We start from the raw sequence: 15,574 nt of genomic DNA, 5'->3' as shown, positions 1-15,574 counted from the left end.
CCTGACTGAAGTGTGTCTGTGCGTGTTTACGTGACTCTGTGATGCATTGTGGGGAATGTGTTTGGCTCCTGTGTCTGTCCATCTTTTGAATGGATCAAGTGCTGTGTCAGAGTGGGGAAAGTACTAGAGATTTGGGCAGGTGTGCAGTCAGGAAGGTCCAGTAATAATGGCTGAATCAAAGATGACTTCCTCCCCCTCGTTGTTCCCTCTCCAACTAACTTCCCTGTCCTCTCCTCCTCAAGATCTCTGGCCTCTTCTGTTGGAAGAAGAGAATCACTCCGTTGCAATGTTATTGAAGTTCTGTTGCTCTCTCTCTCTCTCTCTCTCTCTCTCTCCCACTGTTCCCTCTCTCCTCTTCGTTTATAGCCCCTTCTCCCCTCTCTCTCTCCTCTGTTTTTCCTCCTCCTCCCCTCCCCTATGAAGGTGCATGCAGAATGGAGCCAAGTAAATACTTTCATATGCGGAAGCAGAACCCTCTCTTCCACACACTGCCTATGTAGGTCACCATGACAAATTCTTCTACGTTTCACATGCCCACGGATTTTTGCACTCCACAGATTCTCACATTCAGAAGGCAAGTAAGAGAGAAAATGAATGTGGTTTGGATTGGGTTAGAGCACCATTATTTAATTTGAATACATTTTTCTCTGCCTTTATTTTGACCAAGTAAACTCAGCAAAAAAAGAAAGGTCCTCTCGCTGTCAACTGCATTTATTTTCAGCAAACTTAACATGTGGAAATATTTGTATGAACATAAGATTCAACAACTGAGACATAAACTGAACAAGTTCCACAGACATGTGACTAACATAAATGAAATAATGTGTCCCTGAAGAAAAGGGGGGGGGGGGGGGGGGTAAAAATCTAAAGTAACAGTCAGTATCTGGTGTGGCCACCAGCTGCATTAAATACTGCAGTGCATCTCCTCATGGACTGCACCAGATTTCCCCGTTCTTGCTGTGAGATGATACCCCACTCTTCCACCAAGGCACCTGCAAGTTTCCGGACATTTCTGGGGGGAATGGCCCTAGCCCTCACCCTCCGATCCAACAGGTCCCAGACGTGCTCAATGAGATTGAGATCGGGGCTCTTCGCTGGCCATGACAGAACACTGACATTCCTGTCTTGCAGGAAATCACGTACAGAACGAGCAGTATTGCTGGTGGCATTGTCATGCTGGAGGGTCATGTTAGGATGAGCCTGCAGGAAGGGTACCACATGAGGGAGGAGGACGTCTTCCCTGCAACGCACAGCGTTGAGATTGCCTGCAATGACAACAAGCTCAGTCTGATGATGCTGTGACACACCACCTCAGACCATGACGGACCCTCCCTCCAAATCGATCCCGCTCCAGAGTACAGGCCTCGGTTTAACGCTCTTTCCTTCGACGATAAACGAGAATCCGACCATCACCCCTGGTGAGACAAAACTGCGACTCGTCAGTGAAGAGCACTTTTTGCCAGTCCTGTATTGTCCAGTGACGGTGGGTTTGTGCCCATAGGCGACGTTGTTGCCGGTGATGTCTGGTGAGGACCTGCCTTACAACAGGCCTAGAAGCCCTCAGTCCAACCTCTCTCAGCTTATTGCAGACAGTCTGAGCACTGATGGAGGGATTGTGCGTTCCTGGTGTAACTCGGGCAGTTGTTGTTTCCATCCTGTACTTGTCCCGCAGGTGTGATGTTCAGATGTACCGATCCTCTGCAGGTGTTGTTACACGTGGTCTGCCACTGCGTGGACAATCAGCTGTCCGTCCTGTCTTCCTGTAGCGCTGTCTTAGGCGTCTCACAGTACGGACATTGCAATTTATTGCCCTGGCCACATCTGCAGTCCTCATGCCTCCGTGCAGCATGCCTAACACTGAACCCAAACCGGCTGCGCGTGTGCGCCATCGTGCATATATGTATTTTGTTCCTCCACACCAGTCGCTATCACGACACACAGGTTAAAATATCAAAACAAACTCTGAACCAATTACATACATTTTGGGACAGGTCGAAAAGCATTAAACCTTTATGGCAATTTAGCTAGCTAGCTTGCACTTGTTAGCTAGTTTGTCCTATTTAGTTAGCTTGCTGTAGCTAGCTAATTTGTTCTGGGATATAAAGATTGTTGTTATTTTACCTGAAATGCATAAGGTCCTCTTCTCCGACAATAAATCCACACATAAAACGGTCAACCGCATCGTTTCTAGTCATCTCTCCCCCTTCTGTCTGAGCAGTGTGGGTGCAATAATTGAATAATATAGATTTCTAAATTTATTTTTGCAACCCTCGCGCACGTGATGCGAGCGGTGTAGTCAGCCTGTAAGGCACGTTCACGCAGATGAGCAGGGACTCTGGGCATCTTTCTTTTGGTGTTTTTCAGAGTCAGTAGAAAGGCCTCTTTAGTGTCCTAAGTTTTCATAACTGTGACCTTAATTACCTACTGTCTGTAAATCAAATTTAATCAAATCAAATGTATTTACATAGCCCTTACATCAGCTGATATTTCAAAGTGCTGTACAGAAACCCAGCCTAAAACCCCAAACAGCAAGCAATGCAGGTGTAGAAGCACGGTGGCTAGGAAAAACTCCCTAGAAAGGCCAAAACCTTGGAAGAAACCTAGAGAGGAACCCGGCTATGAGGGGTGGCCAGTCCTCTTCTGGCTGTGCCGGGTGGAGATTATAACAGAACATGGCCAAGGTGTTCAAATGTTCATAAATGACCAGCATGGTCAAGTAATAATAATCACAGTAGTTGTCGAGGGTGCAACAAGTCAGCACCTCAGGAGTAAATGTCAGTTGGCTTTTCATAGCTGTAAGCTGTTAGTGTCTTAACGACCGTTCCACAGGTGCATGTTCATTAATTGTTTATGGTTCATTAAACACACATGGGAAACGGTGTTTAAACCCTTTACAATGAAGATCTGTGAAGTTCTTTGAATTTTTATGAATTATCTTTGAAAGACAGGGTCCTGAAAAGGGGATGTTAATTCTTTTGCTGAGTTTATCTCTGATTTGTGAGCTATTTGTCATGATTGATTTGTGTTCTCATTTTGGAAGCATGCTACATGATGTTGTCATGCGGTGTTTTGTGTGAAATTTGCCAGGCCAGTTCCCATGGGAAGTTCTGTGGTGATGTTGTCCCGGAGTTTCATGTTCACCTGGCCTTTCAATATACTAGAACTAAAATCAAGGAATACAAAGCAGAGGGAATATGTCATGTTTAAACGCAACCCTTCTCCTCTACACAGCCCTCAGACTTCGCTCTGACCTAATTGCTGAAATCCACTAGCAACCAACCAGAAAGCGTAGGCTACTTTTCCTGTTTTAGAAATGTCGGAATCTTCTCCACTGGGTGTTGTATTGTTGATGGCTTAAAATCACTTGGGAGCAGAATAGCTTGTTACTTAGTTTGTGCTGGTCTGATGAACTGTAACTTACTGCCAATTTTGTCAGCTAGATCTCCAAGAATCAGAGTGTGAAACAATGGTCATTAGCTGTGTGTTTACTTATGCACTCTGGTAAAGTGAGTGACTGGCTGACCTATTATAGGACAGTTTTTCTGTGTTTGTCTCCCCCGCTCTCCTGATGGGATTTGGGCTGTGTACGGCAGGGGCTGTACGGCACGGTACAGTGAGTTGGGGTTTGCTCTGATCTAAACTGACTTTGAGCTGAGACGCTGGCCTACCCGAGAGAGCTCTGGCCCACTCTCTGCCTCTGCTCTCACCTTATCTGGTCGACACTAACAGACTTATGTGCTTTTAAATTCATTACATTCTGCCCTAATTCGTTTAGCAGGCTGGAGTGCAGAGTTTAGGCCTATGTGAAGTGGAAAAGGTGTGCAGACATATCTTGCACTTTCTGTGATTGTCTCATACGTTAGAAACACTAAGAATTGGTCCTATTTTACCTTTTGGCGGAGGAGAGGCAGAGGTTTGTTATTGAAGGGAGCACAGCGCAGCTGTTTCATTCTGGAGGGAGAACCCTGTCTACTGCAGGTAGTACCTCTTACAATGCCTCCAGCTAACACACATGTAACACCCGGGGTTCGCGTTAACTTCGAATTCTGGGTTTTTTACACAGAAAAATATATTATAAACGCAGATCTGAAATGCTTATTGTAATTTCCGCTCGGCTTCAGTTACATTTAGCTCCAAATCATGATGTAAATGGACTAATTTAGTGTGCTTCAGTTGCACTTCTTCACGCTGATAAATATTTACTATTGTCTTGATAAATCTGGTTCCTGCATTCACGAACGGGCATTCCGTCAAGTACTTTTCTCTGGTGTAGTTTTTCTCCTGTAGCAAATGAAAATGCACGATTAACACAAGGAAATATAGGTGGTGACATTCTTTCTATGATGAGAAGGAGAAATCTGATGGCCATGCATCATTTTAGCAAAAAAAATCCCTTGCTTTTTTCTATGCTCATTTCTTTTTGTGGCTGCTAGCCAAGTAGTGTTGCACTTCTGTTGTCATCTGATTTCTGCTAAATGTGTTGCATGAATTTATTTTGTTTGAATAAAAACCATAGTTTCATGTCCTTGATCAATCTATTGAAGCAAATGAACACGGTTGACTTTCAATATAAAATGCAGGTGAAATGGTTTCAAATGCAGATTTTGATGGTCTGCATTTTGATAACGCATATTTCTAAAAGCTAATGCAAACCCTGACTCCATGAAACAACCATCGTGTGTTCTCCTTGTCTAATGGGAAACGACTTTCTTCTCATGGGTATCACATCCTTCTCTGATACATTTTGTTTCTTACTGCCTAGATGGAACAGTTAACACCTGAACCCAACGGTTTGATGTCAAGAAATGTAAATCATAGGGTAGGAGGCCCCCCCACTGCTATGTTCTTGTTTGTAGCCAGGCCTTAAGGTTACTACAAGCTTCACTCCGTTGATCTACGTGCGTGTTCGTGGGCGGAATGGGATATCTGGAGTAGCGGACACCTTTTTAGGTCATGTGATATCCTCGCCGCTCCCATTCACAAGGGGGCAATAGCAACGTTTTTTATCTTTTCATTTTGTGAAACCAATGAAGAGTCGCCTTCCCTTGCATGTAGTATTAGCAAGTTGGCAGCCTAGCTAATCAAATCAAATGTTATTGTGCCCATACACGTTTAGCAGATGTTATTGCAGGTGTAGCGAAATTCTTGTTTCTAGCTCCAACAGTGCAGTAATATCTAACAATAAACACATGTAAAAGAATATGATTAAGAAATATATAAATATTAGGACGAGCAATGTCGGAGTGGCATAGATGGAAATACATTAGAGATGAGTAAAGCAAAATATGTAAACATTATTAAAGTGACTAGTATTCCATTATTAAAGTGGCCAGTGATTTTAAGTCTATGTATATAGGGCAGCAGCCTCTAAGGTGCAGGATTACGTAACCGGGTGGAAGCTGGCTAGTGATGGCTATTTAACAGTCTGGTGGCCTTGAGATAGAAGCTGTTTTTCAGTCTCTCGGTCCCAGCTTTGATGCACCTGTACTGACCTCGCCTTCTGGATGATAGCGGGGTGAACAGGCAGTGGCTTGGGTGCTTGTTGTCCTTGATGAACTTTTTGGCTTTCCTGTGACATCAGGTGCTGTAGATGTCCTGGAGGGCAGGTAGTTTGCCTCTGGTGATGCGTTGGGCAGACCGCACCACCCTCTGGAGAGCCCTGCGGTTGCGGGCAGTGCAGTTGCCGTACCAGACGGTGATACAGCCCGACAGGATGCTCTCAATTGTGCATATGTATAAGCCTCCTGAGGTTGAAGAGGTGCTGTTGTGCCTGCTTCACCACACTGTCTGTGTGGGTGGACCATTTCAGATCGTCAGTGACGTGTATGCCGAGGAATTCGAAGCTTTCCACCTTCTCTACTGTGGTCCCGTCGTTGTGGATAGGGGGGTGCTCCCTCTGCTGTTTCCTGAAGTCCACGATCAGCTTCTTTATTTTGTTGACGTTGAGTGAGAGGTTATTTTCCTGGCACCACGCTTCCAGCGCCCTCACCACCTCCCTGTAGGCTGTCTCGTCATTGTTGGTAATCAGGCCTACTACCCTTGTGTCTGCAAACTTAATGATTGAGTTGGAGGCGTGTGTGGCCTTGCAGTCATGGGTGAAAACAAAGTACAGGAGGGGGCTGAGTACACACCCTTGTGGGTCCCCTGTGTTGAGGATCAACGAAGTGGAGGTGTCATTTGCTACCTTCACTATCTGTGGGCGGCCCGACAGGAAGTCCAGGACCCAATTGCACAGGGTGAGGTTCAGACCCAGGGGCCAGAGATTAATGATGAGCTTGGAGGGTAATATGGTGTTGAATGCTGAGCTATAGTCAAAGAACAGCATTCTTATGTAGGTCTACCTCTTGTCCAGATGCGATAGGGCAGTGTGATGGTGATTGCATTGTCTGTGAATCTATTGGGGCGGTAAGCAAATTGAAGAGGGTGTCAGGTAAGGTAGAGGTGATATGATCCTTAACTAACCTCTCAAAGCACTTCATGATGACTTAAGTGAGAGCTACGGGGCAATAGTCATTTAGTTCAGTTACCTTTGCTTTCTTGGGTACAGGAACAATGGTGGACAGCTTGAAGCAAGTGGGGACAGCAGACTGGGATAGGGAGGAATATGTCTGTAAAACACTCCAGCAAGCTGGTCTGCGCATGCTCTGAGGACGCAGGTATGGATGCCGTCTGGACCGGCAGCCTTGCGAGGGTTAAAATGTTTAAATGTCTTACTCACATTGGCCACAGGGGAGAGCCCACAGTCCTTGGTAGCGAGCACTGTATTGTCCTCAAAGTGTGCAAAGAAGGTGTTTAGTTTGTCTGGAAGAAAGACGTCGGTGTCCGTAACGTGGCTGATTTTCCTTTTGTAGTCTGATTATCTGTAGTCCTTGCCACATACGTCTCGTATCTGAGCCGTCGAATTGGGACTCCACGTTGTGTGTCGACTGACGTTTTGCCTGTTTTGATTGCCTTACGGATGGAATATCTACACTGTTTTTATTCTGCCATATTCTGTCACCTTGCGATTGTTAAATGCGTCGTTTCGCTCTTTCAGATTTGCACAAATGCTATCTATCAACGTTTCTGGTTTAGGTAGGTTTTAATAGTCAGTGGGTACAGCATCTCTGATTAACTTCCTGATAAACTCTAAGTATATTCCTCAATGTTATTCTCAGATGCTACCCGGAACATATCACGCCAACCGCGTGATCAAAACAATCTTGAAGCAAGGATTCCGATTGGTCAGACCAGCATTGAATAGTCCTTAGCATGGGTAGTTCCTGTTTGAGTTTCTGCCTATATGATGGGAGGAGCAAAATGGAGCTGTGATCAGATTTGCCGAAGGGAGGGTCTTTTAGGCGTTTCGGAAAATCTTGATATTCGTGGTTTGTTTTCTCAGAGCGGCTGCTACAGTCAATGTGTTGGTAGAACTTTGATAGTGTTTTCCGCACAATTTTTTAAATCCGTTGCTACAATAAATGCGGTTCCAGGAAATGTGGTTTCCAGTTTCTATAAAGTCCAGTGTAGTTTTTTGAGGGCAGTCGTGGTATCTGCTTGAGGGGGAATATACACGGCTGTGACTATAACCGAAGAGAATTCTCTTGGGAGGTAATACGGTCGGCGTTTGATTGAGGTATTCTAGGTCGGGTGAACAAAAGGACTTGAGTTTCTGTACATTATCACAATCACACCATGAGTAGTTAATCATGAAACATACACCCCCGCCCTTTCTTCTTCCTGGAGAGTTCTTTATTCCTGTCTGTGCGATGTACTGAGAACCCAGCTGGCTATATGGACTAAGACAGTATATCCCGAGAGAGCTATATTTCCGTGAAACAGAGTATGTTACAATCCCTGATGTCGCTCTGGAAGGAGATCCTCGCCCTGAGCTTGTCGTCTTTATTATCCAGAGTCTGAACATTAACGAGTAATATACTCAGAAGCCCTGGATGGTGTTCACCCCTCCTGAGTCAGACTAGAAGTCCATTCCGAATACCTCTTCTCCTCCAGCGGTATTTTGGATCAGCATCTGGAATCAGTTCAATTGCCCTGGGGGGTACGAACAAAGTATCCAATTCGGGAAAGTCGTATTCCTGGTCGTAATGCTGCTGAGTTACCGCCACTCTGATATCCAAACGTTTGCTCCGGCCGTATGCAATAACACAAAAAAATCCTGGGCTAATAATGTAAGAAATAACTTGCTTAGGGCAGCTCTTCTTCTAGCTCCTATCTGTCGGCACCAACTTGCTTTTTTATCTTCCCACATCTCCATGTGAAATAATCAGATTTATAATTGAAAAATATGCCCAAGCAAATATTCTTACACTTGCCGATGTGACCTTAACGTCGGGACGGTTGAGCTAACATGCACCAATGTGATGTTTTAAGTAACAAGAAAATTTCCCAGGACATTGACTTATCTGATATGGGCAGAAAGCTTAAATTCGTGTTAATCTAACTGCACTGTCCAATTTACCATAGCTATTACAGTGAAAAAGTACCATGCTGTTGTTTGAGGAGAGATCAAATCAAAGTTTATTTGTCACGTGCGCTGAATACAAGTTATGCACAGTTATGAACTTGAAAATGTATTAATAAACCAATTCGGCACATTTGGGCAGTCTTGATACATTTTTAGCAGAAATACAATGGTTCATTGGATCGGTCTAAAACTTTGCACACTGCTGCCATCTAGTGGCTGCCATCAAATTGCGCCTCAGCTGGTATAATAGTGTTGCCTTACTCTTGCATTTTAATGATGATGGTGAAAAAATTAAAAACACTTTTTTTTCTTTGTATTGTCTTTTACAAGATCTAATGTGTTATGTTCTCCTACATTCATTTAATATTTCCACAAACTTCGAAGTGTTTCCTTTCAAATGGTATCAAGAATATGCTTGTCTTTGCTTCAGGTCCTGAGCTACAGGCAGTTAGATTTGGGTATGACATTTTAGGCGAAAATTGAGAGAGAAAACGTGTCCGATCCTTAAGAGTGTGAAACACTGCCCCTGTTTGATATGCTGCTTGTGTATTCATTCCCATATCAGCTAAAAAATAATGTCATGTTTTCTCACAAAACAATAAACCACATGGCTAGCTAGTTGGCTCCATCAGGTTCTACCATTTCACAATACCCTGTAATCAGTTATTACAGGCTAAGTTATTACTTCTAAACAGAATACGTTTTTTGGGGTTTTCTTGTTGTTTGGTTTACTGGTTGAACAGTTGCTGATGTTACCGATGTGAAATGGCTAGCTAATTAGCGGGGTGTGCGCTAATAGCCTTTCAATCGGTGACGTCACTCGCTCTGAGACCTTGAAGTAGTTGTTCCCCTTTCACAGATTTTGTGGTGCGATGGGTAACGATGCTTCGAGGGTGGCTGTTGATGTGTGCAGAGGGTCCCTGGTTCGAGCCCAGGTAGGGGCGAGCAACACTCAATCTTGCATCTGCGTAGAGCTTGTAGCAATCTTAAGTGTTTTGGCTGTAAACTCAAGTTAATAGCCATAGTGGATGTGTTCTGCTCTTAAAGTTGGCATCTTACTGACAAAATGACATTTTTAAAATGGGGCCATTATGCCACGTTGAGATTGAGCCTCCATGCAACTTTCCCCAATCTTTTTTAACCTGTTGGCTGCTGCAGCCCGGCAGATGAGATTTAAATCCGCTTTAAGCCCCTCTTCATGTTTGTCTGGGACTGTTTATAAAGGCAGCCCTATTTAAGTTACACAACGGGTGGAAAGAAGGTGTGTAATTGCTTTGTTTTTATTTGTTTCCATTTCTGTTTTCCTGGAAGTCTTCACTGTGAACAAGTGATTGGTTCCAGTGTGGGAAGGCAATTCTTCTCCTGTTCGCCACACATGGCCCCCAGTATCTGCATATGAATATGGCCTTCTGCTCAGACTGAGTGGAGCCCCAGCTCTCTCCCTATGCCCCCCCCCCCCACTCACAGCACAGGGGCCCCCGCTCCCCACATGCTGTTATGCAATCGTGTGTGCGTGTGTGTGTATGTGTGTGTTACGACACTGAAGAGGGAAGGCCTGGAAAGATGTGTGTCAGGGGAACACTAAACAGGAGTCTTGTGGTGGGGGATGGAAGGCTGGCTAGATGCAGACGCCTGTCACAGGCGTTTAGAAATGAAGCAGAGGCCTTGAAGAACAGCTAGATGCCCTGGCCTACTTTTCGGAGCCGTTAGCGTGCGCACATGTGTGTCCTTTTGTGTTCCCCTTCCTGGGTCTTCTTTTGTGTCAGTGTGAGCGTGCCTCTTGATGAAAGGAGCATACTGAGGATTTTGATGAGTCACTCAACCACACTCTCTAAAAACATCCCGTCGTTACGTCCTTATTTGGGCTGAGATGTATTAGACTATCTTTCACAGTGTTGGCCAAGTCCATTTAGGAGCAACGCTGTACTGGAACATAAGAGAGACATGCAAAGGGAGAGCGTCAGGAAACCACTAGGGAGGTGGGAGGTTGGGGGAAATGGGAGCTATGTGGAGGGAACATGAGGCCGGGTATGCAGTCTGCACATTCTCATGCGTGTATCATCTTTCCCTTCTCCCCAGTTTCAATGCACCCCTTGTCCTGTGAGCGCCCAGGCTGTCGTGGATCCCGTGCCCCTGCTGTTCAACTGGTAAGACCCGGGGCCGCCCTCCTCGGCTCTGTTTTCCACCCAGCCCAAACAAAAAACAATTGCCACTGACACTAGCTAACGCATCCAATCTGTTGCCCACATGTCTATCCGTCTCAGCCCAGGCCAGCCTACCTGATGTTCCCTCCCTTCCTTCCCACGTCCCCCTCTCTCTCCCTGGCCTGGCTTATCTGATAGAGCTGTATTATATCAGCAGCTCTTTCTCTCTGCACTCCACATGTCTGCTGGCCCAGTCACATGCTGCAGGCTGCCTGACAAGACCATCCTAGGCCTAATCTCTGTGCTATCAAGAGGTGTCTGTATCACGAGCAGTGGTGTATCATTACAGCCTTACCAGGCCTTGTCTCTGGCTGGATAATTAGGACTCTGGGCCAGTGTGGTGCAACTCCTGGTACGCCAAAACCCTCAACGACATGTTTCTCATTTTTCTCTCCACTTTGTCATTCTCTCCCTCTTTTCGCTGATTGGCTTCGTGCTCGTGGAGATAAAATGTTTGCAGCTTGTCAAATTTTTCCATGAGAGTGAGTGGGGTGTTAGCAGTGGGCCATCAACAGGAAATTCCAGGCTGAAAGAGGGAGCACGGCAGGAGAGGGAGAGCTCATAGCTTCAGGAGAGGCCTGCCTGTCTCTTGCCTCTCTTTCTGCTGTGTAAAGCTTTCAGACATACAAGAGCGGGGCTGGATGTTTGAGACATGGGTAGAGAGTGAGAGAGAGCTGATGTAGCTCCCTGGGTTAGGTAGGGGCTATGTGAGGCTCAGGCTGATGAGAAGTGCCTGTGTTGCGGTAGAGCTGCCAAGTGTTAGGGGAAAGCTTTAATTGTATAAATTGCATACATCTGGTTGGAGTTGGTGTCTGGAAGTGTCTTGCAGCTTTGATTACAGACAGAATGGTGATGCCCTGTGAAAAAGGGGAGAACTATCCCCTCAGGGCCTGCGCCTCTGTCCAGGACTGCAGAGCTGGAGCACATATATATATATATATATATATATATATATATATATATATATATATATATAAATACACACACACACACACACACACACACACACACACACACACACACACACACACACACACACACACACACACACACACACACACACACACACACACACACACACATACACGGACGGACGGACGCAGGGAAAGGGTGTTGTGGCTCTGGTGTTCATGTCTTTTCCCTCCATTGATGCAATGTGATGAGTCAGGCTGGTGTTTTGACTCACTTTATATTTGATGTCATGGGGTTAAAAGCTTGGCCAACACAGACCATAGCAAATCAAACTTTATTTGCCACATGCACCGATACAACAAGTGCAGACTTTACCGTGAAATGCTTACTTTCAAGCCCTTAACCAACAGTGCCGTTCAAGAAGACATTTTTTACCAAGTAGACAAAAATAAAAAGTAATAATATAAAGTAACACAATAAGAACAATAACAGAATCCATGAGAATGATGAAGTGTGTGCTTTTAACAGTAGAAAAGCCAACAACGTCATGTGGACAACTCATTTACATGTTTAATTACTCTGCCATTTTGATAGTTGTCCCCCCCCGTCCTTGACTTTTCCTAAATAAGTCTATATAACAACACACTGTTAGAATCTTAATATCACAAACAGTAATTTGTGTTGTACGCAGTTTTAAGAGGACATGTCACCCCCCCCCCATTCACCACCAGTCATTCACAGCCAGCCAGCCTGCGCAGATGGCAAATCAAAACTATACCTAAACTATATTGAAACTCATTTCACACATTAATCGAGCTAGCCTAACGACAAGATTCAATTGGCAATAGTCTGATCGGTGACAGTACTATGAATTGTGAAATTGTATGATGAGATAGGTGCAGATTGAAATGTCCAAAAGACACGTCATTGGCTGTAAGGGGGTGTTCCTCGAGGCCTTTCTAGTGTTAAGTACGTCACACAGTTTACAATTGGCTCATTCATCCCCCTCCTCTCCCCTGTAACTATTCCCCAGGTCGTTGCTGCAAATGAGAACGTGTTCTCAGTCAACTTACCTGGTAAAATAACGGTAAATAAATAAATAAATAAAACATGGTTTCTGCTGGACAGGTCATTCATTTGTATTCTTGACATAGAAAAGAGGAGAGAGGAATAAGTTGAGAAGAGATCCACAATGCACTGGTTTGAGCCAAATTGTCTGTTGCCCCCCTTTTTACCCTCATCAACCCCCTCCCTGAGTCTGAGGGGTCATGGCCTCCCCACTCCCCCAATGAGGCTCCAGAACAGAGTGGCCATTGTGACAGAGAAGCCTGTCCAGCCATTGAGCTGATACCCAATAGGGGCCAAACACTGCTGCTCCCTGCCTGGGCTAAATCAGGCCAGGGCTCAATAGCCAGGGCTCTTTGTCCTGCCTGGGGCCAGGAGCAGGCGCAAGGCTCAAATACAGACACTATGGGAAGGAGGAACACCAGCCACAGCTATACAAGTGTTTTTCCACCACAGTCAACTGAGGCACACATTGAAGGAAAGCACATTTCTTGGCCCAGAGTGCAAGAGAACCATTTCTTTGATGTATGGTTGTCAAAGGAAAACATTGGTCTGGATTTGTGAAGTCATTGTTGACGCTCACCCCTCACATGTGGTGAGTGTGGACAGACTACCATGTTCAGCTGACCAGCTCTGCCGGGGCGGTCTTGTGACTCAGATCTTTTGTTTTACACAGCGGACTCCGCTCATAGCTGGAGTGCGTGTGTCCCAAAGACCCTGATATCCTGCTGAAGCCGCCCACACAGCCCTGGTTCCCTGGCTTGAGCACACTGGAGCCATTTTAGCCCAGTCGGCAAACCCTATAGGGAAGCATACCATACAGCAAAGCTGTGCACTGTTGGCATTGCACTGACGTAAACAGAAGAACATTACGCCTTCTTACTGAATGCAAATAGCTCCTGTGAGAAATGACCTGGTATCACCGTGTCAGCCTTCCCCCTCGTTCTGCCTCTGTAATACTAGGGCCAGACAGTCTCTCACTGGGTACAGATGTATGGTATTCCACAATGTACATTCTGCAGGAGCCACAATAATGGAGGAGGCCTGGGTTAAAGTGGTGAACGGGTTGGCTTTATGTTAACACTTGTGTAAAAAGCCTGTATTAAAATCAGTGAGGAAGTCTGCTCGGAGCCTCTTAAAAGCACTCAGACCCAATACTGGCTGCTGGAAGCGGGGATGATTCATTACTTTTCCCAATTTACTGATATTTACTTCAGGAGTGTTGTGCCAGCCGGCCTCAAGGCCTGCTCTACTCTGCAGTCATTGTGGGGGAGGGAGCACCAGGGCAAATGGTGCTAGTCTGGTTCAGTGCTGCCCCAGGAATTGGCACGGCCAAGCTGCTCTTCGAGATGTCCATGGTTCTGTACAAGCTCAGAATGTGAATCTGTTGCCATTGTGTCCACTGCCTAGCGCAGGCTAAAACCCTGCTGTGTGCTGTGCAGTTCTCTTTGCTAGCTAGGTATCTCTCCAAGCTTAGCTGTTTTTCTGAGAAGGAAGAGGTGATGTTGACTGGAAGGTAGCAGGGCTTCCTTTCCTTTCCCCACCACCTCCCAATTCCATCTGCTCCCTTGAACAAGGTGTGTGTGTGTGTGTGTGTGTGTGTGTGTGTGCCCCGCTCCAGCCCTGCTAATGGAGAGGACTTCCCAGAATGCATTGTAGCGTGAGGCTGTGCTCTGAATTCAGTGGCTGCTGCTCTCACATTGTCTAGTCGTCCGCTATGAGGGGGAAGGAAGACTGTTTCATTCCATCTTTCCTTCAGCATTGTGAAATCATGTGAGCTTATAGGTAGTAGGCCTATTTCTCAATCACTCTCCTTTTTCTCTCTCTCATTTTTCTCTCTCCTCTCTCTCTTGCTCTCTCCCTCTCCTCTCCATCTCCTCTCTGCCTGTGCGTCCACATATTCATTATTTAAACGGGATACACCCTCTGTCTCTTAATCAAGGGTTTTACTCGTTCTTCTCCCCTTACACATGTGTGGAGTTTGTTTACTGCCCAGTGACATACACAACATGGGCAGCCAGTCACAGCTCAGTGACGCTTCAGCTTGCCAAGACATTTTCCCACCAACTTAACATACCGCCAACTATTTTTCGCGTTTTCTTTATATCTGAAAGGTATTTCCGGTATCAAAGCCAAAACTTTTATTTCCACCAAACGACCTCGTAATCATATTTCTGTCTGAGGAATTTGCATTCACGAGCTTCCTGTCACTCCGGTTACCGTGACAATGATCACAACAGGGTCCAAGTTTAATGTCTCTCGCTCCTTCCTGGCAAAAGCAATGGCGATATGAAAGGCGAATGGTGACAAGAATGTTGTCAACATTTGGCTTTTTGAAAGGGGACCATATAAACATTGCCCAATTCTTTTTTTTCAGGCAATGTGCCGCAAGTCCTATGTGAATTGGGTATAACAGACCTGCATTAGAATCCACTGCAGGCAGCAGAGAGAAACACTAATCCATTCACATCTCCTCTGACTAGCCCATGTAGCCTAGTCATTGGAAACTGCCATATTTGTTGACCGGTGTCATTGGTTCAGTGGAAGGGTTCTTAGATGGCACTAGTCCAAACCACTAATTGGTGCGGGTCTACTTGTCTAATGAGAGTATTGATTGTTCCATTGTGTGGCTCAGGTCTGGCCGGCTGTGGACACAGTGTGTCTGTCTGAGGGAGGGGGCTGCCCTGGATATGTGGGGCTCAGTGGTGGCCAATGGTGATTTCATTTAGTAGCAATGAGAATACATGTATGGGAGGACAACATTGCAGAGAGGATAGAAAGGGGAAACCAGGGAGTGACTGAATGACAGAGCTGGAGGTGGAATGTATTCAGAAGGAAAGAGCATATTTAGCGGAGCCAGCCTGCTCCAGGTCATCTGTGGCTGTAATTGCTTGTGTGCTTGGTGGGGAACATGTTCCAAAGTTATACA

At 45.6% G+C, this 15,574-nt stretch overlaps 1 protein-coding gene across 4 annotated transcripts in view; it reads left to right on the top strand.

The window, feature by feature from the left end:
- The window catches only part of LOC129854329 (ankyrin repeat domain-containing protein 11-like), a 159,298-nt gene that overhangs the window by 97,756 nt on the left and 45,968 nt on the right, over positions 1-15,574 (top strand). For 3 of the 4 annotated variants that reach the window (XM_055921259.1, XM_055921261.1, XM_055921258.1), the window contains one exon: positions 10,544-10,611. The exons of the other annotated variant lie outside the window; for it this stretch is intronic. The gene's annotated coding sequence lies outside the window, so the exon portion shown is untranslated. The remainder of the gene's footprint in view (positions 1-10,543; positions 10,612-15,574) is intronic. 4 annotated transcript variants of the gene reach the window in all.

This window comes from Salvelinus fontinalis, chromosome 4 (assembly GCF_029448725.1).
Source record: "Salvelinus fontinalis isolate EN_2023a chromosome 4, ASM2944872v1, whole genome shotgun sequence".
Lineage (NCBI taxonomy): Eukaryota > Metazoa > Chordata > Actinopteri > Salmoniformes > Salmonidae > Salvelinus > Salvelinus fontinalis.
This window is presented reverse-complemented; position numbering and strand designations above follow the sequence as displayed.